Genomic DNA, 26,949 nt, shown 5'->3' with positions numbered 1-26,949 from the left:
CATTCCCCCTTCCTGGAAAAATCTTTATTTTTCTTTTTGTTCTGATTCTTGTAAAGTGTTAATTCTATATATTTTTCTAACTTTATTAAAATGTCAATGCTTTTGATATATTGGAGATTCATGAATCCTAAATATTTTTCTTTTTAAGCCTACAATCTGAAGCATCGTGCATATGTGTGCTGTTAGGGGAAAAACACAGAGTAACAGGAGGCTGTACAAGAGAGCCTACTGTGTATAAAGGGAACTGTTAAATGCACAGGGAGCGGCAATGAAATCAGGTCATGCCTGGCTGGGGTGATAAGGTGGCTAGAAAAGGTCTTGGACAGCAGATAAGATGTCCTAGAAAGCTATTCTATCAATTGGGACAAATGACACAATACTTATAGTGGTATGTGGAACACTCTTCCAACAGTGAGTTCAAATCTGTATACATATTCTTTATGCTTTGAGTAAATATGGAAGAAAAATTTGGCTCCAATAATATAAAAATCTTCTTATGGTTGATATTTGACAAAACATATGGGAAATATGTATACTGGAAAGTAAAAACCATCATCAATAGAAGAAAGAAGGCTTGCATAGATTAACAAACACAAAATCAGGAAGGAAAATAACACAGTTAAATCAGTTGTATGTAAATACGTGTTATATTCTTGATGTTATATATAGTATATTATATAATATATAACGCTGAGTATGATTTTTCAAACTACAAAGGCATTTAAATTTTTAGTCTTGAGTAATTATTTCACAAAATATTACTGTGAAATATTTTTGGGGAAACACAGCTATAATTTGATTATAATTATATGATTATATGAATATATATTTGTGTGTTTCCAGATCTAACACTGATTATAAATAGATGAATAAACATATACATATATTTGTATATATCTGTCTACGAAGTGAATATAATGAAACTGACTACACTATGTATAAAAATGCTGCTATGAGTTGAGTCCATGAGACTCAGGCCTGTAATCCTAGTCATGTGGGAAGCTGGGTTCTTAGGTTTAGTCTCTCTTACCCCCAAGGCCTTCGATTTTCAGAAGAGGCCTGGGCCCTTCAGTGTAGCAAAGAGACACATATGCAGTGGGATCACACTACCAAAACCCAGACGAAAATCAGTAGAAATTAAGACAAGCCTCTTATGACACTCTACTCAGTTTCTCTATCAAGATGGCCATCTGTAGAACATCAGATAGAAAGTAGACATTCCTTCCAAAAGGGTCTAAAAAGAGCCTTCTGAACTATAATCTTTTACTATACTGAATTAAACCTTATTTCCCTTCCCAAGCTGCAAACACATAGAAATATGGCAAGGGCTCAAGAGAGATGGACAAAGACTTACAAATACATAAAATTATATACTCTGTTTCAGTAATTCAATGACAAATTTACCAAAGCATGTCTTGAATTTTTCTTTTTTTAAAGGAAATGGAAACATACTCTGAGTGTATCAGGAACTGGATGACAGTTTTTTTGTTGAATTATTGAATGCATTCCTGGGCAAAGGAGAAACATATTGGAAGAAATTATGTGGGGGTGAATGTCTTCACACAGCTTCACAAAATAATGGCTATAACTTCTATGATGTCACAGCCACCTTTGCCATAGCAACAAATAGGTGTCAGGCACTGATTTTGCCCTGAAGTGGACTCAACAACACCAACAGGCAAAAAGAATGAGAGGTAATAACTACTAGCCACCAGACTTCAGCTTGAAGAGCTATCCTGACCAGAAGCTAGGATAAATTGAGCTGGGGAAGGTTGATCTCCATGTAAGACTCCTGAACACTAAGGATTAGGCACTATTATAGGTATTGGAGAAACAGAAGTGAATGTGGCTCTCTCCTCACCAATTTCATGCTGAAACGAAAACCAGAAATCGTAATGATAATTCCTATAAATCAAAGACATGACATTGGTGATTTTGTAGCAACAACTTCACAGTGAGGATGGGAGGAGACAACCCTTGATATAAGAGCCATCATCCAGGCAATTATCTAGGAGCAGGTACTCCAGGCATTGAGAACAGCAAGTACATCCCCCATTGATGGGAATGGACCTGACTTGCTTCAGAAAAAGAGAACAGCACTGACATGCTTGCTTGTGAAGTAAGAATGGAAATGTATAATGAAGAAAAAAGAAGTTAGAAATGAAGATAAGAATAAATTAGATAGATATGGGATACTGTGGATTACAAGAAGAAAGTTCTGATTTTAGTATAAAACTGACATGACCACTGGAACCAAAGTGCTAAAATAGCAGTCAGCCACATCTGATTCACCGAAAGACTATTTCTAAAATGTGATTCTAGCTGGGCTCTGGTGGCTTATAATTGGAATCCTACTTACTCAGGAGGCTAATATCTGAGGATGAGTTTTAAGAAAGCCCAAAGAGGAAATTTGTTAAGACATTTCCAATTAAACACAAAAATTTGGATATGAAGCTGTGGTTCAACTGGAAGTTCGCAATCCTTGAGGAAAAAACTAAGAAATAGCACCCAGGCCTTAGGTCCAAATCCCAGGACGTCAAAAACAAAGAAGCCAACAAATAAAATTTGGTGCTCAGTCATTCACCACTTAACATTCTAGTTCAATATATTTGGTATGAGTCTTGGAAATTATATCCTTAGCAAATGCTCTTCCCGGATATTTTGATTTATTACCAACTTTCAAACCCCTGGCAGCGCTAATGGCTCCTCTCAGTTAGCATAGCAGTCAACCATTGGAAATTTGAACATATCATCCTTCCACATACATCAAATGAATAGTAGTCACATTCCACTATGCTGAATGTTTATAATCCTCCTTTGAGTTAATAAGCATTAAAGCTTAAAAACTCTAGAGTGGTTATCAAATTAATTCAATAGTCATCATTCTCCCACCCAATCTTGTAACATATGTTTATAAAAGGAGAGATTATTTGAAAGTGTGTACATGATACCTTCTATCTCTAATAATCTCAAGAAATAGGGTTTTACAGAAACATCCTGATTGTTTTGCCAAAGGAAATGATAAGAGATTTAAATAAGCGACCTAACATCTCAGAAGGAAAATGCTATTGGCTTTAGAACAATTTCATTTGTCTAGAACTGTGGAAACCAGTTTCAGAAATGCCAGAGGCAAAGTGTATTATTCAAATCACATTATCATGAGGTACAAGCAGTCTGTCTAGATCAACCTTCTAGGAAAAAAAATCAATGAATGAAAAGCAATGCTTCTAAAACAAGCCGGTTGGTGATGGTTCGTGCTTGTTATCCTAACTACTTAGAAGTCTAAGATGAATGGATCCCAAGTCAAAGCCTGCCCAGGAAAATCCTTACTGTCTGCAACCAGCAGACAGGAAACTTTAGCTCTTTTCCTGAAGCCCAAATGGACAGCCTCAGACAACAGACATCCAGACACACAACAACACCTCTATATGAAATATGATCAAATACATTCACATAATATCTCCTGTTTGGGAGATAATGTTTAAAGGATGTATCAAAGACAGTTCAAAAAGGCATTTAAAAAAGGCAGAGTGAAATTGGAAATATGTACTCATTGACTGAAATGTAAGTTACTGCCAGAATGATGTTAATGGGGCTAGAGGCCCATTTGGTAACTTACCCACTCAACCATCTTTCCTCACATCTTGTCAGCCTGAACAGTGAGACTTTTGAATGCAAGGAATGTGTGTGAGCATATAGCTTGTAAAAGTAATAATGAAAAGCTAGGCATTGGAAGGTCACGACTGTAAAACTAGGTACTCAGAACTCGGAGATATGAGGTACTCAGTTCAAAGCCAACTGAGCAAAAAAGACTCGTACCTCCATTTAAACAGTAAATACAGAAAGCTGAGCTGTACTTCAAATGGTAGAGCATATAAAAGCTAAGCAACAGTACCTAGGTCCTGAATTCTACCCCAGTACTGCCTCTCATACACAAAATAATAATGATTACACCACAGTATATGCACATGTTGACAAGGGATGTAGATGAATGGGATGATGACCTCAATTACCTCACCTTTAGTCTCAAGCATTCTGTACAGCGTAGCCCAGTCTGTGAAAAGCCATAGGTGAAATGTTTCCTCAAAATCAGCAGATACATCCTCATTTCCTTCTTCACATTTATATAATGTATACACACATATAAAGGCTATATTTTCTAACTAATTTTCTTTTTTATTGTGAAAATACTGTACAGAGAAATGTATAATCTTACACATATGCTTCAGAATTATGTGCCCTTGTTTAGGTTTTATAGGGAGCACAATATATCCAGCCTCTGGATCATTCTTGTAATCTTAGCTGTTCACAAGGATGGGATCTGAGGATCACAGTTTGATGCCAACCCAAGTTAATACATCCTTAAATTATTATCTTCAATTAAGTAGAAAAAGCCAGAAGTGGAGATGTGGTTCGAGTGGCACAGTGACAGCATTGCGTAAAGCAACCTAAGCAAGAGCTCCAGAACCTCAGTTCAGGCCTGAGTACTGGCCCAGTAGTACTTCAAAAGCCAACCTCCCCCCAACACCACACCAAAAATTTGTCAAAATATTTTGTAACTTGTGAAGCAAAATCCAATGAGGCAACATAGTTGCTAGTTTGTTGAAGAGTTGGCGGGGAAACCCCAAATTCAACATGTGTTCAAATAACATTACGAACAAGCAACCAAGTAAAATTTCCGAGTAAGAAACTTCCTTAGTATTCACTGCGACCCTTGACAAAGAGACCTTTTTCTATGCTTTTTGAAAATTATTATTTTTTCAGTAAGGTAAATAGTATAAACCTTTACTGTAAGTTATAGGAGTCATTGGAAGCTCTAAGTGAACTGAATGTACAACAAAAAGCATACAATATTACAAGTTTCTATGCCTCTGTTGAGACACTAGAAACTTGTTATAGTGTGGCCTCTCGGAAAGAGAAGGGGGATGCTCAGCATCACTGGTCCTAAAAGAAATGCAAATCAAAACCAAAACCACATTTAGATCCCACTCACCCCAGTTAGAATGGCCATTATCAAGAAAACAAATAATAACAGATGCTGGGGTGGATATACCTAAATGAGAACCCTACTACACTGATGGTAGGAAGGTAAGCTGGTTCAACCACTCTAGGAGGCATTATGGAGGTTCCTCAAAAGACTAAACATAGAACTCCCTTAAGATCCAGCATTCCCACTCCTCACAGTTATCCAAATGATCTCAAACTAGGGCACAATAAGCTTCCAGAACAACTATGCTCATTGCAGCATTGTTTACCATAGCTAAGATATGGCGCCAACCCAGTTGCCCCTCAATAAATGAATGGATCAAGAAAGTACGGTATATTTACAGAATGGAATTTTATGCTTCTATCAGAAAGAGTGGCATCATGCCTTTTGTAAGAAATTGAAAATATTTGGAAGAAATCATACTAAGTTAATCAAGCCAGGCCCAAAGAAACATGAGTTCTATGATTTCCCTCACTTGCAATGATTAGCATTAGCCTATTTCTCCTGAAAGAGTATCATAGTAGCGCAGGAATTATGAATATATACATGACTATACAAAATGATACGAATTGGAATTAATGCCAATACATAGAAATGGCAGGTTTTCTTTTGTTTAGTTGTCAAGGTTGATGTAACCAATGTACTGCAGATAGTTCATTCTTCTTACTGTATGTTATTTTTCTTCTCCTATTGGTTTTATCCATGGCAATTCCCATCTGTGATTCTGGTACTCTGCATTCTGTATATTCATTTATCTGATTGGGGGAAGGGAAGGGAAATAACACAATGTTGAAAGAAGTATAAATGATGATGCATTGCAACAATGATACTCACAGGATACTATGGCGGAAATTAACTTTACAACAGGGGAGGGATTGGAAGGAAGGGACAGAGGGAGATAAACACTGGAGTGAATAACAATTTTAATGAGAAATGTAACTTACTCATGTAAATGTAACCCCTCTATACAGCACCTTTATATTAAAATAGATTTTTAAAAATATTAAAATAAAATTTTTTTCATAAAATCTCAAGCTGATACCAACCGAACTTCTGAGTTCATGTAAAAGAAGCTTTCAGGACTTTCAAGAAGCTAGTACTAAGTACATATAACCACAGTTAAGAAATAATTAGAAAAGTAGTGCTTTTCATTTTGTTAGATGAAAAAAAGAAAACTTGTTTTTGTTTCTGTTAACATAGAATATGTGTTTGTTATCTGTGTTGTTCCCAAGTCAGACTAAACTCTTTTTTTTAATTTAATTTATTTTTTTTGTGAACATACTGTACAGAATATTACAATTACTTGGGCAGGATAATGTGTACATTTCTTATCAAGCATTGCAGCCTTCTCCTTGTTTACCCTTCCCATCCCTTCCCAGCCACCCCCCACCCAATCCTCCCCCCAGTCCCCCACTCCCCCCGCACCAACGTTGTAAATCTCCTTTTCTACATGACAACTTCTACTTCTCATTGTTGCAACAGCTCCACCTGTATCCTTAAACGACTTGTTTTTCCCCATCTCTTCCACAAGTTATACAGACATCAAATATAGTGAAAGCAGGGGTTATACTGTGAGGGAGCGACATACAAAGCAACAAAGAGATAATCTTATAAATGTGTTAGAAACAAATGCATGAAAGAAAAAAATATTAAAATACATATCTAAGAGTTCAATTTCCTAATATCACATATCTGACCTTTTCCGCTTGACTCATACATATACTAGATATTGCAAATAAGGGAAACCATGGGACCTATGTTTCTTTGGGCCTGGCTTACTTCATTTAATATAATTTTTTCCAAGGTTTTCCATTTCCTAACAAATGGGTCAATGTCATTCTTTCTGATGGAGGCATAGAATTCCATTGTGTGTATATATATACCACATTTTCTTGATCTGTTCATCTACTGAGGGGCATCTGGGTTGGTTCCATATCTTAGCTATGGTAAATAATGCTGCAATGAACATAATTTTGCTGGTAGCTTTAGTGTGGTCTTGTTTGTAAACATTTGGGTAAATGCCCAAAAGTGGGATTGCTGGGTCAAAGGGGAGGTCTATGTGAAGTCCTTTGAGGAACCTCCATACTGCTTTCCAAAGTGGTGGAACAAGTTTACATTCCACCAACAATGAAGTAAGGTTCCCTTCTGTCCACATCCCCTCCAGCATGTGTTGTTGTTAGAGTTCTTGATTTTTGCCATTCTAACTGGAGTGAGATGGTATCTCAATTTGGTTTTGATTTGCATTTATTTTATGGCTAGGGATGTTGAGCATTTATTCATGTGTCTATTGGCCATCGTTCTTACTTCTTCAGAGAAGTTTCTCTTTAAGACTTTAGTCCACTTATTTATTGGGCAGTTGTTTCTTTGACGATTTGTTGTTGGGGATGTAATTTTGTGAGTTCCAATTATATTTTAGATATGAGACCCTTGTCTGTTGTATGGCTAGTGATGATCTGCTCCCAATCTATTGAGATAACCATGTGGTTCTTACCCTTGCTTCTGTTGATGTGTTGAATTATATTAATTGGTTTGCCTATATTAAACCAGTTTGCATCCCTGAAATGAATCCTGTTTGATCGTGGTGTATGATTTTTTGGATGAATTGTTGAAGTCGATTGGCCAAAATTTTGTTGAGAATTTTTGCATCAATGTTCATCAAAGAGATGGGTCTATAGTTCTCTTTCTTTGATGAGTCCCTACCTGGTTTGGGATGAGGGTTATGATGGCTTCATAGAATGTGATCGGTAGTTAACTTTCTCTTTCAATTTCTTTGAAGAGTTGGTGAGTATTTGGTGTGTTCTCTGCTTTGAAGGACTTGTAGAATTCTGCTGTAAAACCATCTGGTCCTGGACTCTTCTTACCTGGGAGGTCTCGTATTGCTGTTTCTATTTCAATGCTTGATACGGGCCTTTTAAGCTGGTTTAACTCACCTTGGTTTAGTCTTGGCATGTCAATATTTGCAAGGAAAAGGTCCATTTCTGTCAAGTTCTCAAACTTATTAGCATAAAGTTTTGAGAAGTATTCCCTTATAATGTTCTGAATCGTGTTCATTAATTTCTGTGTGTTCCCTTCTTTTTCTGATAAGATTTGCTAAGGATCTGTCAATTTTGTTAATTTTTTCGAAGAACTAACTGTTTGTTTTGTTGATTCTTTTTATGTTTTTTTGTTGATTCTTTTTATGTTTTTTTGTGGATTGTAATTCATTTAATTCTGATTGAGGTTTATCTTGCTGCTCTTCTTCAAGGTGGTTTATCTGTCTCATTAAATTGTTGGTTTCAGATCTCTATTTGTTGATGTAGGAGCTCAGAGCTATAAACTTGCGTCTGAGTACTGCCTTTGCTGTGTCCCAGAGGAGCTGGTAATTTGTGTGCTCATTTTTGTTGAATAGCATGAACATTTGAATTTCCTTTCTAATCTCTTCCATGACCCACTCGTGATTCAGCAGTGTGTTGTTCAGCCTCCATGTATTACTGGATTTTCTTTGGTGGCTTTTGGTGTTGAGTTCTAATTTTATTGCCTTGTGGTCAGAGAGAATGCAAGGTATAATTTCAATGTTTCTGAATTTAGACAAGTTTGCTTTGTGGCCTAAAATGTGGTCTATTTTAGAAAATGTTCCATGTGCTGCTGAGAAGAATGTGTATTCTGATGATGCTGGGTGAAATATTCGGTAGATGTCTGTTAAATCTAGTAGTTCTATGCAGCTGTTTAGATCTTTTTGCCGAGTTGATGTATCTAGTGGGGAGAGTGGTGTGTTAAAATCCCCAACAAATAATGTCTTTGGATCTATGTGGGATTTGAGGGAAAGTAGTGTTTCTTGGATAAATTTGAGTGCTCCATTGTTTGGCGAATAGATATTTAGAATTGTAATATCCTCCTGAAGGAGAGATCCCTTAATTCGTATGTAGAGTCCTTCTTTATCTCTCCTCACGAATTTTAGTTTGAAGTCTATTTTATCTGATATTAGGATTGCAACTCCCGCCTGTTTATGGGGGCCGTTTGCTTGGTAGATTTTGCTCCAGCCTTTAACATTGAAAATGTGTTTGTTTTTACGGGCAAGATGTGACTTCTGAAGGCAGCAGATAGAAGGATCTTGTTTTTTAAATCCAACTAGACAGTCTATGTCGCTTAATTGGAGAGTTAATACCGTTTATGTTAAGAGATAGGACTCAGAGTTATTTGGGAGTTCCTGCCATGTTATCCACCTTCTTGGGGGTGTGAACAGTGGGTTCTTCCTATTGTTCTTGGATTCACAGTTAGCATGCAGTTTCTTGGCCTTTATTGTGGTCTTGTTGATTTTCTATGTGTAGGACATCTTTAAGAAGCTTTTGTAGGTCTGGTTTGGTGGAGATGTATTGTTTCAATTTTTCTTTGCTACGGAAGGTTTTTATTTCGCCTTCAGTTATGAAGGAGAGTTTAGCTGGGTACAGTATTGGTTGATAGTTGTTTGTTTTTACGGCTTGGCATACATCATTCCAGGCTCTTCTTCCTTTGATTTTCTCTGCTGAAAAATCGGAGCTGATTCTAAATGGTTTCCCTTTATAGGGGATTAATCTTTTCTCCTTGACAGCCTTAAGGATCTTTTCCTTGTTCTGAGTTGATCCTGTGTGGATTATAATGTGACAGTGTGATGTCCTATTCTGATCTGGTCTATTTGGAGTTCTAAAAGCTTCTTGTATCTGAATAGGCTTATCTTTATGCATATTTTGGAAGTTCTCTGCTAGGATCCTGTTAAACAAATTTCCAAGACCATTAACTTCTGTTGCTAGGTGCTCCTCTACACCCATTATCCTTAGATTAGTCCTTCTGATGGTCTCTTCCAAGTTTTGGATAGATCTATCATATTTCTTGGACTTGTCTTGGATGGTTGTATGTTCTTTCTCTACAATATCTAGGGTATCTTCAATCCCCGAGATTGGATCTTCTGCGTGGTCTAACCTGCTGTCAATACTTTCTACATTGTTTTTTATTTCTTTTCCTTCTAATTGGTCAGCTTTGATGGCTTCAAATTCTTTGTTGAAGCTTTGTTTTAGATCTTGTATGGATTTCTTTACTTCCTTAATTTGGTGTTCAGGGTTTATTCTCAAATCACTTAGTTGATTGGTTATGGTTTCCTTGGACTCCCATTCCTTCTGTTGGGTTCCATTCAGGATTCCCTTTGTGGTTTCCCTGACTTCCTTCAGCTCTTTGTTAATGAATCCCATGAATGCCTTTAGTGATCTTTCTGTATTGTCATCCTGCTCTCTCAATTCCTATATTACTCTTTGCTTAGCTTCCTCCTTTTTTGCCATTCTTGTAGATCTCTTTGTGTGTTCTCAGCATGTTCATGCCATTCCTGCCTTTCTCTTTGAATATTCTCACAGTGCTCACGCAAATCCTGTATCAGTTTTCGAGTAGCTTCCTCATGCTCATGATATTCCTGTATAAATCGTTGGATTGCCTCTTCTCTCTCCCTATCACACTCATACAGAGTTCTTTGTATATTTTCAATCTTTTCATTCATCATGTTTGCCAGCAGTGTTTGTAGAGCTATTTTGGAACTCTCCTCTGGATTATTCGTTATCTGTTCTGTCCCCTGGTAATCATGAGAGGGATTTACCCTGACTTGCCATTTTTCTAGTGGTTTTCGGGCTTACTCTGCCCATTTGGGATGAAAGTAACACCAGTTTGTGCTAGAACACTAACTTAAGACAAGCATCAACCAAAGTCTAATTTTGCATAGTCAATAATCTGCAGATACAATTTAGTTCAACAGATACCTCTATTCAACATCAAACAACTATATATTAATGGGCTACGAACCACAAAGAAGAATTTGGTAAACCATAAATTATTAGGGTTAGGCGGAGATGTGGATAAAAAATAGGAATAGAGTGATTTTGGAAAGTACAAGGAGAGTTAACTTAACTAAGTCATAGTCTCAAAGCAGGAAATAGGTTAGATAGGATGAAAGTAGAGAGAGAGAAAACAATAAGAAAGAGAAAGGGAAAAAAGACACCAGGAAAATTAGAAAAATGAAAGTTAATAATATGCATATTCAAGAACAATCTTTTCAAAGAACGTGAATATATTGAGAGAAGGGGAGGGATATAAAGGAGATGTGAAAAACTTAAAAATAAAAATACTTAAAATATTATATACGTATAAAGAGGTAGTACTGCTATTAAGGAATTTAAGTCTCAGAAGTTATTGAATTGAGTAATAAATTTGTGAATTAAGTGTGTACACAATGGGGGATAGGGTCTAATAGTCAACTATGGGTTTTTCTGAGGATGTGCAGAACAACAATTAAGTCCCACAAAGAAGAACAAAAGAGAGGAAAAGGTGAGAAGGATAAGGAAGATAGAAAAAAGGATCAGAAGTTCAGTCGAACTAAGCAAAAAACAAAAAGAATTTTTTTAAAAAGAAGAAAAGAAAAAAAAAACAAAGAAAAATGCACACACACATGAATCCCTAAAATAAAGATTATAAGGGGGATAAAAAATTAGTAGAAAATAATTTTTTCAAAAAAGGTAAAAATCAAAAATTAAAAAAAGTTTTAGAAAAGAAAAATTATTTTTTGTAAAAGGTATATTAAAAAAAGAAGAGGACAAAAAAGTTCTTTGATTTTTTGGGAAGGTTGGGAAAAATCCTGTATCTCCCTTGTGTCCATAACCAGCCTCTGGTTGGAGTCTGTGGTCTCCTTGTGGTCAAGTGTCTTGGTTGGTTTCGTAAGTCAGTTTGTTTGAACAGGCACAAAATGCTCTGCTCTACCCAGGATTATTCCATCCTCCTCCCATGTTAGTTCAATGGGAGGGGGGTGTGCTTTGAGTATCACAAAAGAGGGAGGTGGCTTTTTCCTCAAGTTTGGAAATGCTGTGATGAGGCTAGGTTCTGGGTAGAGTTGAGGCCTTTCAACAAACAGTACCTTTTCCCGGGGGCTAGTTTGTGAGAAACTCACAGAGCCCGGCCTGGATCCACTCTCAGGGTTTCTGTTTACTGAATTTCAGTTGATTGTCGAGGCTGCTAAAGGGAGGGGCAGCCTCTGGTTCTGATTACTGGATGAAGAAAGTCACTCCTAGGGCTGGCGCCGGAACTGGGTGACTTTTCCCTGGGTAGAGCTGAGTCTGGTAGGTCACGCCGCCATTAAGTTCTTGTGACCTGTTAAATGACCTTAGTTTTATTCCAAGGCCTGAGTTGGAGATAGCAGCTCTGCTGAGCTTTGTTGGTATCCAAGATGGAGATCTCCGGTACTGGGGGGGGAGGGGTGGCCTTCCCTCCTCTGCTCCCTTAGAAGGAGTGAGGACTCCAGGCTTCTCTTCACACCAAGTCTTGGTTCCTGAGTCTTCTCTGGTCTGCGAACTGCAGGATGAAGATGTCTGCTCCTTGTCGGTTCTTGCTGGTGTTGAGTAGAATCTGCTGGCCCGCCGTGTCTGGCTCTTTCATCCCGGACTCTTTCTGTTTCAGGTATGGCAGTATGGCCACTGCCACAGCGGCAGCTGCTGGCAAGATCTCAGATGTTTCTGCTTGCCTGGATTTTCCCTCTCTGGCCTAACTCTGTCTTCTGATGGCACACATAGTGTGATTCTATGGGTCAAGACTGTTCACTGGAACTCTAAAACTGCTTTCTATGTGAGAGCTTGTTATGCCACCAGCTTCTCCTCCACCATCTTCCCGGATCCCTCGTTGGGGGATAATTTTATACCCTGCTATTTTGCCAAAGTTTTGAATCAGCTTGAGTAATTTGGGAGTGGAGTCTATGGGATTCTTTAAATACAAGATCATGTCATCTGCAAAGAAGGAGAGTTTTATTTCTTCTTTCCCTATTTGGATCCCCTTTATGTCTGCATCTTGTCTTATTGCTGTAGCTAGGCATTTTAGTATTAGATTGAAGAGAAGTGGAGAGAGTGGACATCCTTGTCTTGTTCCTGAGTTAAGAGGAAATGGCTTTAGTTTTTCACCATTAAGTATAATGCTGGCTGTAGGTTTGTCATATACAGCCTTTATTGTATTGAGGAATGTTCCATGGATTCCTAATTTTTCTAAAACCTGCATCATAAAGGGGTGTTGGATCATCTTTAATACTTTTTCTGCATCTATTGAGATAACCATGTGGTTCTTATTCTTGCTCCTGTTGATATTATAAATAATATTAATTGATTTGCGTATATTGAACTAGCTTTGCATCTCTGAAATGAATCCGGTTTTATCGTGGTGTACGATTTTTTGGATGAATTGTTGAAGTCAATTGGCCAAAATTTTGTTGAGAAGTTTTGCATCAATGTTCATCAAAGAAATCGATCTATAGTTCTCTTTCTTTGATGAGTCCCTGCCTGGTTTTGTGATGAGGGTTATGATAGCTTCATAAAATGTTTTCAGTAGTGAACTTTCTCTTGGAATTTCATTGAAGTGTTGGAGGAGTATTGGTGTGAGCTTTGCTTTGAAGGCCTTGTAGAATTCTTCTGTAAAACCATCTGGTCCTGGACCTTTCTTAGCTGAGAGGTCTCTTATTGCTGTTTCTATTTCAATGCTTGATATGGGCCTGTTAAGCTGGTTTAAGTCATCTTGGTTTAGTTTTGGCATGTCAATATTTGCTAGGAAAAGGTCCATTTTTTCAAGTTCTCAAACTTATTAGCATAAAGTTTTGAGAAGTATTCCCTTATAATGTTCTTAATCTTGGTTATTTTCGTGGAGATGTTTCCATTCTCATCTCTGAGTTTGTTTATTTGGGTGTGTTCTTTTCTTTTTCTGATAAGATTTGCTAAGGGTCTGTCAATTTTGTTAATTTTATCGATGAATCAACTTTTTGTTTTGTTGATTCTTTCTATAGTACCTTTTTGGATTCTAATTCATTTAATTCTGATTTCTAAGAATTAAGTCACATAAAGAAGAATGAAAGAGAGGAAAAGGTAAAAAGGATAAGAAAGGAAGAAGAAAAGATCAGAAGTTCAGTTGAGCTAAACAAAAAACAAAAAGATAATTAAAAAAGAAAAAAGAGAAAGAAAACAAAATAAGAAAGAAAAACGCACACTCATGTATCCCTAAAATAAAAATTATAAGAAGAAAGAAAAGTTACTGGAAATCAATTTTTTCAAAAAGGCAAAAATTAAACATTCCAAAATGTTTTAGAAAAGAAAAAATAAGTTATCAAAAAAAGAAGAAGAAGAAAAATAAAAGTTCTTTGATTTTTTTTTGGAGTGGTGGGAAAAATCCTGTATCTCCCTTGTGTCCATAACCAGCCTCTGGTTGGAGTCCATGGTCTCCTTGTGGTCCTGTGGCTTGGTTGGTTTCTTAAGTCAGTTTGTTCAAACAGGCAGAAAAATGCTCTGCTTTATCCAGGATTTTGCGATCCTTCTCCCATGTTAGTTCAATGGAAGGCAGATCTGCTTTGAGAATCACAAAAGAGGGGGATGCAGTGATGAGGCTAGGTTCTGGGTAGAGTTGAGGCCTTTCAACAAACAGTAGCTTTTCCTGGGGGACAGTTTGTGAAAAACTCACAGAGCCCAGCCTGGAGCCATTCTCAGGGTTTCTGATTACTGAATTTCAATTGATTGTCGAGGCTGCTAGAGGGAGGGGCAGCCTCTGGCTCTGATTACCCAGTGAAGAATGCCTCTCCTGGGGCTGGCACCCAAGCTGGGTGACTTTTCCCTGGGTGGAGCTGAGTCTGGCAGGTCACGCCGCTGTTAATTTCTTGTGATCTGCTAATTGACTCCAAGGCTTGAGTTGGAGATAGCAGCTCCACCGAGCTTTGCTGGTATCCAAGATGGAGATCTCTGGTACTGGGCGGGGGGAGGGGTGACCTTCCCTCCTCTGCTCCCTGAGAAGTAATGAGGACGTCAGGCTTCTACTCACACCGAGTCCTGGTTCCTGGGTTGTCTCTGGTCTGCAAACTGCAGGATGAAGATGGCCACTCCTTGTTGGTTCTTGCTGGTGTTGAGTAGAATCCTCTCGCCCGCTGAGTCTGGCTCCTTTGTCCCGTACTCTCTGTGGCTCAGGTATGATGCCTATGATGGCCACCGCCACCACTGCCCCCACCGTGGCGGCTGCTGGCAGAGCTCAGTCCCTCTCTGGCCTGATTCTCTGTCCTGTGATGGCACACTTGGTGTGATTCTCTGCCTTAGGACTGTTCACTGGAACTCTAAAATTGCTTTCTATGTGAGAGCTTGTTTAGACTCCAGCTTCTCCTCCACCATCTTCTCAGAACTCCCCCAGACTAATCTCTTGTCCTTAACTTTGGTATGTATAACTTGGACATGTAATCTGAGATATAAGAAGTATTCTTTGTTCAATTTGGAGGCACTCCTTCCTGGTCAAGAAGTTAGACTGGAAGACCATTCACACTTGTAGTTTCTCTTGCACAGCTTACTGAGGAACTTAGGAGTTTGAGAACATTACTGCTAATTAAGTGTCTCTTATTAATAATAATTATTGGTAAAATCTGAAAATATCTTTGGGTAATAAATAGACTAGAAAAAGGTTAAGTTTGCTATTTTATATCACTAAATTTCTTTTTGTCTTAAGTATAGGAGCCAGATTTACCCTAAATCCCTAGAAGAAGCAAAATGGCTTATTGAGCTCAGATCATTTCCTTCCACAGGAGATGACAGCAGCAGAAGATATACAGGTCCATAAGTGGCACAAGCAAGTGAGAGTTTTATGTCTCCTTAAATCTTAGGGTCAAATGCTCAATGAGGAACCCAATGGACTGATGACAGCTTAAGGACTTAACATTTCCTTATCATTCCATCGTAGGAAGCTGTCACCAGGCTCCCATCACACTGTAGGTGCCATGCCTGACTGGTGACCTTGGCTGTGTCCTGAGAAGGTCCAGCAAGGCTCTGTAATGTTCACTGGAGAGTCAGGATTACACTCTAACAGGACATAAAGGAATATGGTAATAAGGCCTGAGTCCGGGTTTTGTCATATCTAGATGATTAGTAACAGTCACTACTGTCTTCTTGCTAAGAATGTGGATATATTATCAGGGTCCTGCACACAAATTTATCACGAGTGTTAGTTTGCACCATTTCCTTATGAAAGACAACAAAAGGCCATTAATGCCCTCTGTCATATTCTCATCAATATTTACTAGGTTAAAAGCTATATCAAATCAAGTTCAGCATGAGGAGAAAATCCAGACATAAACCAAAAATGATTTTCTGTACATATCATATGTGACAAAGTATTAAATGTTAATGAAGCTGGGAAAGTTAAATGGATTTTTTTTACTATGGTTGCAACTGTCTTTTACATTTCAACTACTTAACAAAAAGGAGGTAGGCCAATCATGGACAGTGGTTCACATTTGTAACTCTAGCTATTTGTGAAGCTGAGATCTGAGGAAAGTGGATTATAGCTAGACCACGTTAGAAAAATCTGTGAAATTTTGATCTCCATTTAACTATTAAAAATCAAGAAGTGAAGGTTAGTTCAAGTCATAAAGGGCTAACCTTGAGTTAAAAAACTAAAGGTCAGCTCCCTGAGATCAAGCTCCATTATTCACACACACACACACACACACACACACACACACACACACACACACAGTTACCCTTGAATAAAAAAGCTAAAAGTCAACTCTCTGAAGCCAAAGTATTTACATACACACACACACACACACACACAAACAAACAAACACAAACATATTTTATCTCAAGAATATCCAGTGACCAGGAAACAGAAACAAGATGATATTTTTCTTTGTTTTCTTTCATTTTTGTCGTGTTTCTTCATTTATCTCTATGAGAAGTTAAAGGGGTCATATTAAAAGAGAGACAAATGAACGTGTTCAACAGTGGTATTCAATTGGTACTATATTGAAAATGACCTATGCAACTTGTTTGTGGGGAAAGACGGGAAAACGCAGAGATGAAGGGAAAGGGTAATGTTATCCAAAAAGAAATGCACTCAGGGAAGTAGCACTGTGGCTCAATATGAGTGCCATTCTTCAGCAAAAGATCTCAGAGACAGTACTCAGGCCCTTTGTTCAAGCCTGATTACTGACTGAAACAAAAACAAATACAAAAGAAATTTAGTCATTACCAAACGTATGTAACTATCCCCTCTACAGCGAAATAATGATGAGAATAATAATAATAAGAAGAAGAAGAAGAAGGAAGAGGAGGAGGAGGAGAAGGAGGAGGAGGAGGAGGAAGTTAATAAAACCAAACCAGTGAGAGAGAAAAATGGAGAGAGCAAGGGAAGGGGTGACATTTCAAAAAAGAAATATATCCATACCTTATTTATATGACTATAAACTCTGTGTACCTCATATTTGAAATAATAATACAAAAGAAAAAACAGGAATATAGTGCTGGACGCATAACTCAAATGGAAGCTCTGACTAATATATATGTGATACCAAGTTCAAAACTCATTATCAATTTCCCCTCCAAAATGGCTCTTGTCCTCATGTGTGCTTTCCCTAGCTTATGAAAAGGTGTGCAAACAGTTAAAGAGAGAAAAATAAGCTGTCAGGCACAGAACTGTGCTTTTAAAGAGCAGTACTTGCTAGAACACATGTTGACTAGAACAGATGATGACTCCATGTTTTCTGAAATAAACAGACCTAGTTGAACTTGAATACAGGCTCCACTGTTTATGAGATAGGGACTCAAATTTAACTAAACTCTCTGGAGCTCAAAGTCTTCATAGTTAAAGTGAGCATAACAATACATATCTCACATTATGATATCTGGATGTCATCAAACCTGGAGTGGGTTTTATCTTAGGTGTTTGTGAAACACTCAAACACTGCTGGAAGGAGTATAAACTTGCATGATGTTTACTATATTACTTAACAGTAATACAGCAACTATACAGATTCATGCCTGTTATCTTACAAAGAGCCTGAGAAACGATGATCAAGATTCTAAGCCTGACCTCTAAAATAGCTTGAGGTGGAGTTTGGTTCAAGTTGTAGAGTACTAGACTTGAGCAATGAGCAAAAATTTCCGGAACACTGCCCAGGCCCTGAGTTCAAGCCCAGCACAAGCACACACACACACACACACACACACACACACACACACACACACACACACCACACACACCACACAAACGCACATACACAAACACACACAATTTTGTATGTCCCTATCACCCCACTTCCCTATCACCCCACTTAGCAATAATTTCCCACTTCCAAGCTCACCAGCTATTGTTGTTTGTTTTGTTTTAAAAGGGACTTGCTGCTTACAATCCTCCTGGGTGCTGTGATTACAGGCATGTCTACCATAATTGGCTTCACTCAGTAACTCTAACTATAACATTTTTTGCAAAAATTCATACTCATGAAGATATGTAGCTTAAAGCTGTTCATATTAATATTCTAATGTACAAAATGTAAATAATATAGCTGGACATGGTACTATATTACCACATGGTAATGTCAGACAGAATTAGGAGTTGAGGAAAGCCAGATTTACACTGCAGAACCTTGTCTCCAAGGAAAGAAATTCTATAAATATAAATCTACTCTAAGACATACAATATGTTAAATTTATATAATGGAACAAATACATTATTGTTAATGGAAAAAAAACTTGGCAGAAAATTTAAATACATACATATGGGTATATATTTAAATTTGGAGAAATAAAATTTCAAGTGGTATTTTCTGCATTTTTCAATCTATCACCTACCTATTTACTGACACATTGATTTCTGTTTAGTCTTCACAAAACACTTTTTCTCTCACATAAGTACAAAAAACTGCAAAACAAAAAGTACAAAAACGTGCATTATCATAAATGTAGTTTATTCCCTACCATAATAATTTGGAGAAAATATGCATTAATTAATGGCATTGTCTTTTTGCTCAAAGCTGACATTCTACCACGAGAGCCACATCTCCACTTCTGGATTTAGGTTTCTCAATTGGAGAAATACCTGAGATTTTTCTGCATAGGCTGCTTTAAACCAGGATTCTCCGATTTTTACCTCTAAAATAGCCAGGTTTTAAAATATGAACCATAGGTGGACAGCAACTACATTAATATTTTTGCATGTTTGAATGAATTTTAGAGTAAAACATATATGTTACTTTTGAGAATGTAGGAAAATAGTAATTAATATTTAAGAGATCATAAAGCATACAAACTTGACAACAGAATTTAGATGAGAATAGAATGGAATAAATCAAAATTACCTATGAGAGTTTTCAGTCTGTGCACAGAAATGATTGCATTTTTGGAGCCCAAGGCTATCAGATAGCTGAGCTCCAGCTGGCTGCTAAGCTCATGAGGCCAGCTAGTGCTATTCACAAGAATGTGATGCTGTTGGATGGCAGTGATCAGCTTCATGTTCAGAACCTGAAATATTTCTATTGATCTAGAAGTGGAAACACAACAGGATATGAATGTGATTAGAAGTGCTGAATGACAATACCATAGAGTCCAAGGAAGACAGAATAACTCTTTCTATATCTGAAAGAGTATTCTCTCACAAAGAATCCTGAGCCGAATATGGTGGTCAATGTTTGTAATCTCTGAACTTGAGAGGATGATTTCGATGTTAGCTTGAGACCAGCCTATGTTTTAGGCCAACAGAAGGACACATAGTAAAATGCTATCTTAAAATAACAACAACAACAAAAGTCCCAATAACTGGGAATGTGGTTAGTGGTAGAGTGCTGGCCTCGCATGCATGAAGCACTTGATTTGATTCCTCATTATGACATAAGCAGAAAAATTGGAATTGGTACTGTGGGTCAATTGGTAGAGTGCTAGTCTGGATCAAAGAAGCTCAGGGAGAGGGCCCAGGTCCTGATTTCAAGCCCCAGCGTTGGCAAAATTAAACAACAACAACAGCAACAACCAAATGCAAAATGCTGTTTGTTGAAATAAATATGTTGAAGAATTGTTGATGCTCACTAGAAAATTTTGCTGTCGCCATTCATAATGAACTTTGTTAGGAAAAAGTAAAATAAATTAATGAAATATTATCTGGCATTAGACAGGACATAGTGTGATCCAAAAATGATTGCTGCCTATGGTGACTTGACACAACTAACATTACAGATACACTTTCTAGATTGTAATTTTTTAAGGATACAATCTTGGGTTTTTTCTTTTTCAAAATAATGTTACTGCCTGGGGCCCATTGCTCAAACCTGTAATCTCAGCCCTCTGAGTAGCTAGGATTATAAGCATGAACCCTTGGCAATTGGCTAGAATAATTGCTTACCTGAGACAGAAGCCAGTTAGTATTAATTGTCAATGATGATAAACTTTGTAAAATAAACTTAACTGAAATGCCTTACAGTAGAAATAAGGAATAAAATGTGTCTGTGTGTTACAAGTTCTTGCTAAAAGCTACATATTTTACTATTTTTTCTTTCAAAATTGTGTCTTTTCCAGAATCATACCTTATCTTTCCTTGCTGTTTATTTTATTTCATACATGCCCACAGCTTCTTCAACTTTCATTTCTTTATGTGAAGAGCTTGCACATATTTATTTTCAATCCAAAATCCTTGTATGCATCTATCATCCACATATTCAACTGCCAAAAAAACTTGTGAAACAATAATCACCCCTTTCCATTACTGTATATTAATGTGTAAGTAAAATTTAGGAAAACAAAGAATAATATCAATAAACATAACTAGATTTTAATATAATGTTAAACATAAATTCAATATTGATAATTTTCTGAGCAATTTAATAAAAACCTCAAGGAAAAGAAATCAACTATTTTGAGTGCTGATATTGTGGTTTAAACTAAGGATCTTACCTTCTCACTTAAGCTTTTTCCCTAATGGGTGGTGCTCTATACATGAACCGCAGCTCCCCTTCCAACTTTACTTTGGGGATTATATAGAGATAAGAATCTCATGGAATAAAAATTCAGTTGTGTCCCTATATTGGGGTGCATTTCAATTAACATAATCTTTTATTGTCATTTGGTACCATGTACTAGTTACTACGAGTAAAGGAAAGTATGGGACCTATGTTTATTTGGGTCTGGCATATTGCACTTAATATAATTTTTTTCATATCTTCCATTTCCTTACAAATGGGGCGATGTCAATTTTCTGATAGAGGCATAGAATTCCATTATATATACACACACATGCATATATATATATATATACGCATTTATATATATATACACATACATATATATATGTATATATATAACATTTTCTCTTTTTTATTGGGAAAATACTTTACAGAGGGTTTGCAATTACATGGGCAATGTAATGAGTACATTTCTTATCAAGAATTGTTGCCTTCTCCTTTGTTTCCCCTTCCCATCCCTTTCCATCTCTCCCCACCCCTCGTCCCCCAACCCCAAGCCAAAGTAGTAAAGTTCGTTTTTCGACATAATGTCTTGAATATCTCATTGTTGCAATGGGTCCACCTATATCCCTATTTAAACAATTTGGTTTTCCCTTCCCCTCCATAAATTATACCAACATCAGATACAGTGAAAACAAGGATTATACCGTGGGAGAGGGCTATACAAAGCAACAAAAAAAATCATCTTATAAATATGTTAGAAAAAAGCAAAAGAAAGAAAAATAACGTTTGAAGCCGTATCTTGGGGTTCATTTCGCCTCACTTCAACTTATCTGACCTTTTCTACTCGTATCAGACATATACTAGTTATTGCAAATAAGGGAAACCATGGGACGTATGTTTCTTGGGGCCTGGCTTATTTCACTTAATATAATTTTTCCAAGTCTTTCCATTTCATAACAAATGGAACTATGTCATTCTTTCTGATGAGGTATAGGATTCCATTGTGTATATATACCACATTTTCTTGATCAGTTCATCTACTGAGGGGCCCCTGGTTTGGTTCCATATCTTAGCTATGGTAAATAATGCTGCAATAAACATCGTTGTGCTGGTAGATTAGTATGGTTTTTTTTGTGATCATTTGGTAAATGCCACAAAGTGGGATTGCTGGGTCATAGGAGCTCCAAGTGGAGTCTTGGAAAAAATTGTATTATGTGAAGTAAGCCAGACCCAAAGAAACATAGGTCCTATGGTTTCCTTATTTGCAATAACTAGTATATGTCTAGGACAAGGATAAAAGTTGAAGAGCTATGTATATATGACCAGATAAGATGATGTGAAGCAAAATGAACCCCAAGATAAGGGTTTATAATCAACCATGTGATTTTTTTTGTTTCTTTGTATACTCCTCCCCCACGGTATAACCCCTGTTTTCACTGTATATGATGTCAGTGCCCTTCATCCTGTATACACATTTCTCTAGCTTGGAGAGGATAAGGGAAAAAACAAAATGTTTAAATAGGGATATAGGCCGATCCATTGTAACAATGACATGCATAAGAGACTATGTTGAGAAAAGAAATTTACAATTTAGTCAGGGAAGCTGGGAAGTGGGAAGAGGCGGAGTAAAGTTGTGGAGGTGGGAGGGAAGGGGGGTAAGGGACAAACAGAGGAGGCAGTAACACTTCTTGATAGAAAATGCGCTCATTACATTGCTCAAGTAACTATAACCCCTCTATACAGTATTTTTACAATAAAAACCTCTTTTAGAAAAGGTGTCATGTACACCAACTATAGTAGTCCACTTCTGTAATCCCAGCTGATTGGGAAGAAGAGATGACAAGGATCATGGTCTGAGGCCAGGCCACAGAAATAACTTCCAAGACAGCCATCTCCCATCTCAACAAATGAGCTGGCCATCGGGATTCACATCTGAAATCCGAGCTAATTATGTGGGAGGCATAGGTAACAAAGTCTCAGTCAATCTAAGATCACACCTGTGGAAAAAGTTTAAGATCTCAAGCAAATAATATGGATTAGAAGTATGGCAACTCTAGTTGAGCTGCTTGGTGCTATACAACCAAAGTCCTGTCTAGCAAGCAGAGAACTCTTGGATAGAACCCTAGTAATACTCCTCTCTTCTACCAAAAAGCCTAAATAAGTTTGTCATAATTGAACATATAATTTCAAGGCCACTGACAGGTCAGAGATGGTGATATTCTCTTTAAAATTAGTTATTCAAAACAGACAAGGTTATTTAGGCTTTGAAAGAATTGAAAAGGAAGAAAAATGCATGTAATTTTTGTTAGCTCCATAATTCTTGAAAACATAAAATGCACATATCCGTGTGTATGTATATACATGTATGTAAATATATGTACAAGTAGTTCAACTCTTCTCTGTGTAACAAATGGTACAAATGAATCTGCACAATCACTACTCAAAGGCATGAATAGACAAAGAGTAGGAGCAAAGAATTCCCTGAAAACATTTTACATCAGTTTGCATGGGTCAGATACTGCAGTACAGGCACAGTAAGGTGACAATTGGAGTACAGGCACAGTAAGGTGACAATTGGATACCAGGCAGAAGAAATGAGAGAAATGAGAGATGAGAGATCCAATGGTTCAAGTGTGTGTGTGTGTGTGTGTGTGTGCATTACATTTTCTTCATTCATTTCTCACTTGAGGGATATCTGGGCTGATTCAGTAAGCATGGTTGTGCTGAAACTTTAACTATATCCTGGTTTGTAAACTTTCAGGTAAATGCCTAGGAGTAGAGTTGATGGATAATAAGGAAGTGGGTAGTCAAAAGAGAGGTGAAGGGAGAAAAGGTAGAATGAACAAGAGGAATTGGAGGAAGTGCAGAGAGGAATATAGTAAATTTCCTACAAAATTAAGAAAAGTGAAGGAAGATATTCATAGAGGAGGGATGGATGATACAATCTAGTTCAACAGATACATCTATTCAACATCAAACATCTATATGTTAATGGGCTTCAAACAGCAGAGAAGAATTTGGAAAACCAGAAATTATTAGGGTTAGGGAGAGATGTGGGTAAAAAATAGGAATAGATTGGTGTGGGGAGGCACAGGGAGAGTTAACTATATCCTAATCCCAATGCAGGGAATAGGTTGGGTAGGATGCATGTAGAGAGACAGAAAAAAAGAAGAAAGGGAAAGGGAAATGATAAGAGACCAGAAAAAAATAGAAACGTAAAAGTTAGTATTATTATGGAGATTAAAAGACCATATATTTAGAGAGGAATGTGAGTATATTAATAGAAGGGTAGGGACATAGAGGAGAAGTGAAAAACTTAAAAAAATGCTTAACATATTATATAGGTATAAAGAGGTAGTACTGCTATTAAGGAATTTAAGTCTCAGAGGTTTTGAATTGAGTAATAAATTTGTGGATTAAGTGTGTACACAATGGGGGATAGGGTCTACTAGTTAACTACGGGTTTATCTGAGGATGTGCAGGACAAGAGTTAAGTCACATAATGAAGATCAAAAGAGAGGAAAAGGTGAAAAGGATTAGAAAGGGAGAAAAAAAGATCAGAATTTCAGTATAGCTAGACAAAAAAACAAAAAGATAGTTAAAAAAGAAAAGAAGAAAAGAAAAGAAAGGAAAACGCACATTCATGTATTCCTAAAATAAAAATTATAAGAGTAAAAAAAAGTTACTGGAAAACAATTATTTTTTCAAAAAAGGCAAAAATTAAAGATTAATAAAATTTTTAGAAAAGGAAAAAATGTATATATATATATAAGGTACCAAAAAAAAAAAGAAAAAAGAAAAAAAAGAAGAGGAAGAAAGAAAAAAAACAGTTCTTTGATTTTTTTTTATTTTTTTCGGAGGGGTGGGAAGAATCCTGTATCTCCCTTTTGTCTGTAACCAGCCTCTTGTTGGAGTCTCTGGTCAGCTTGAGGTCCTGTGGCTTGACTGGTTTCTTAAGTCAGTTTGTTCGAACAGGCAGAAAAATGCTCTGCTTTACCCAAGATTTTGAGATCCCCCTCTCAGATTAGTTTACTGGGAGGGTGATCTGCTTTGGGAATCACAAAAGAGGGGGATGAATTGGTGAGGCTAGGTTCTGGGTAGAGTTGAGGCCTTTCAACAATCAGTAGCTATTTCCTGGGACTGTTTTGTGAAAAAAAACTCACAGAGCTCAACCTGGAGCCGTTCTCAGGGTTTCTGTATTTCAATTGATTGTTGAGGCTGCTAGAGGGAGGGGCAGCCTCTGGCTCTGGTTACCCAGTGAGGAAAGCCACTCAAATGGCTGGCACCTGAGCTGGGTGACTTTTCCATGGATGGAGCCGAGTCTGGCAGGTCACTTCGCCATTAAGTTCTTGTGACCTGCTAAATGACTCGTTTTATTCCAAGGCCTGGGTTGGAGCTGGCAGCTCCTCTGAGCTTTGTCAGTATCCATGATGGAGATCAGCGGTGCTGGGCGGGAGGGGTGGCCTTCCCTCCTCTGCTCCTTGAGAAGGAGTGAGGATGTCGGGCTTCTACTCACGCCAAGTCTTGGATCCTGGGTTGTCTTGATGATCATTATCCCTCATCCTTCTCAATCCTATCTCATAGCTCAAATTACATGAATCTGTACAATAGTCACTGGCTCTTAATGTCATGTATAGTCACTCAGAGGATATATCACAGATCATACTTTCTTGATAATCTTATTAATCAACATACTAAAGTTGTGCATTATAGAATTCTGGGATTTTACATTCTAAATTATCACTCAGATTCACCCAGTACTATTCTAAAAAATTTCCTAAGGTTAATGCAAATGCAATCTGTAATTCTTCGATAAAGTACAATGATTCTTAGGATGTTGAAGTGTTGGAGTAAGAACATCACCTTCAGTTCAGGAACATTTTATCATTAGTACCACCTCAACATACTCAAATATTTATTAATAGTCATTTCCTGTCATCATTTCAATCTACTCTCCCCTTGAGCAGCTATTATTTCATATTCTACCTCTACAGATGTGCCTATTTTAAAAACCTCATGTAATTAGAAAATGTAGTCTATTTTATTCATTTCTCCCATGTAATATCACTGTTTCCAAAGTAAGTCCATGTAAGTTTTTCTCATGGATAGAGCATATTGTTTTGTATGCATGTGTATATTGGAATAACATCCTCAATGGGCATTTCAATGTTTTATTATATATTATTATAAAGGGTTTTGCTATGTATATTCTTGTATATGTGTCTCATTGGACATATGTTGAAATCTATTTTGTGTATAAAATTATAGTTTAAAATGCTGGATTAAAGAGGCAATTCTATGTGTAATGTCTTAAAGGTTTCCAGTATGTTTAAGAAACTGACTATATCATTTTAAGTGCCAAGCACCAATGTATAAAGATTGTAATTTCTACATAATGGTTGTGCAGGTCTATCTTATTGTTTCTATTTCCACTAATCTCTATATGTATGTTTGTCTAGGTATGTTATGATCTTTCCATATGTTCCTTTATTGTTGTTATATTACTATAGAGATATGTATTTGGATTTTTGGATAACTTATTCAGAATGGTTAACGTATTTCATTGGCATTAATATGCTCTTAATATATTTCTGATTCAAGTCTATTTAAATAAATGTATATTTGTACACACTACATGTACATATGCACATATTCATACTTATATGTGTTCGAATACCTATATATGTATACATATATAAGAATATACAGATGTGTACATACATGTATATATAAATATACATACATTATTATTTTCATTTATCTGTAAGTTATCGTTTTACTTTATTTGCCAAACATGCCCTTTATGGATTTTACTTTATTTTATTTTATGTTTAAGATGTTGTAAAGAGGAGCCAGGTACTGGTGGCTCACACCTGTATCCTAGGCACTCAGGAGGCTGAGATCTGAGGATCATGGTTCAAAGCCAGCCTGTGCAGGAAAAGTCCATGAGACTCTAATCTCCAATAAACCACCAGAAAGCCGGAGGTGGTACTATGACTCAACTAGTAGAGCTCTAGCTTTGAGTTCAAGAGCTGAGGGACAGCGCCCAGGCCCAGGGTTCAAGGCCCAGAACCACCACCACAACCAACAACAAGAAAACTCAAAGACTCAGAATGCAATAGTATTAAGCAGTCTCAAAGATAGGATCAAGTCTAACATTTTAGAATTAACTTAGATACCAGCAACCTTCGAGTCCAATGAGCCATGAGCCCTCAGAATGTTGACTGAATTTCTTAGTTGA

General features: G+C 37.1%; 1 pseudogene; it reads left to right on the top strand.

Moving 5' to 3' along the window:
• Positions 1–26,949, top strand: part of LOC106002814 — a 77,922-nt pseudogene that overhangs the window by 12,408 nt on the left and 38,565 nt on the right.

The sequence above is a fragment of the Dipodomys ordii genome, unplaced genomic scaffold (genome assembly GCF_000151885.1).
Source record: "Dipodomys ordii isolate 6190 unplaced genomic scaffold, Dord_2.0 Scaffold1000002216, whole genome shotgun sequence".
NCBI lineage: Eukaryota > Metazoa > Chordata > Mammalia > Rodentia > Heteromyidae > Dipodomys > Dipodomys ordii.
This window is presented reverse-complemented; position numbering and strand designations above follow the sequence as displayed.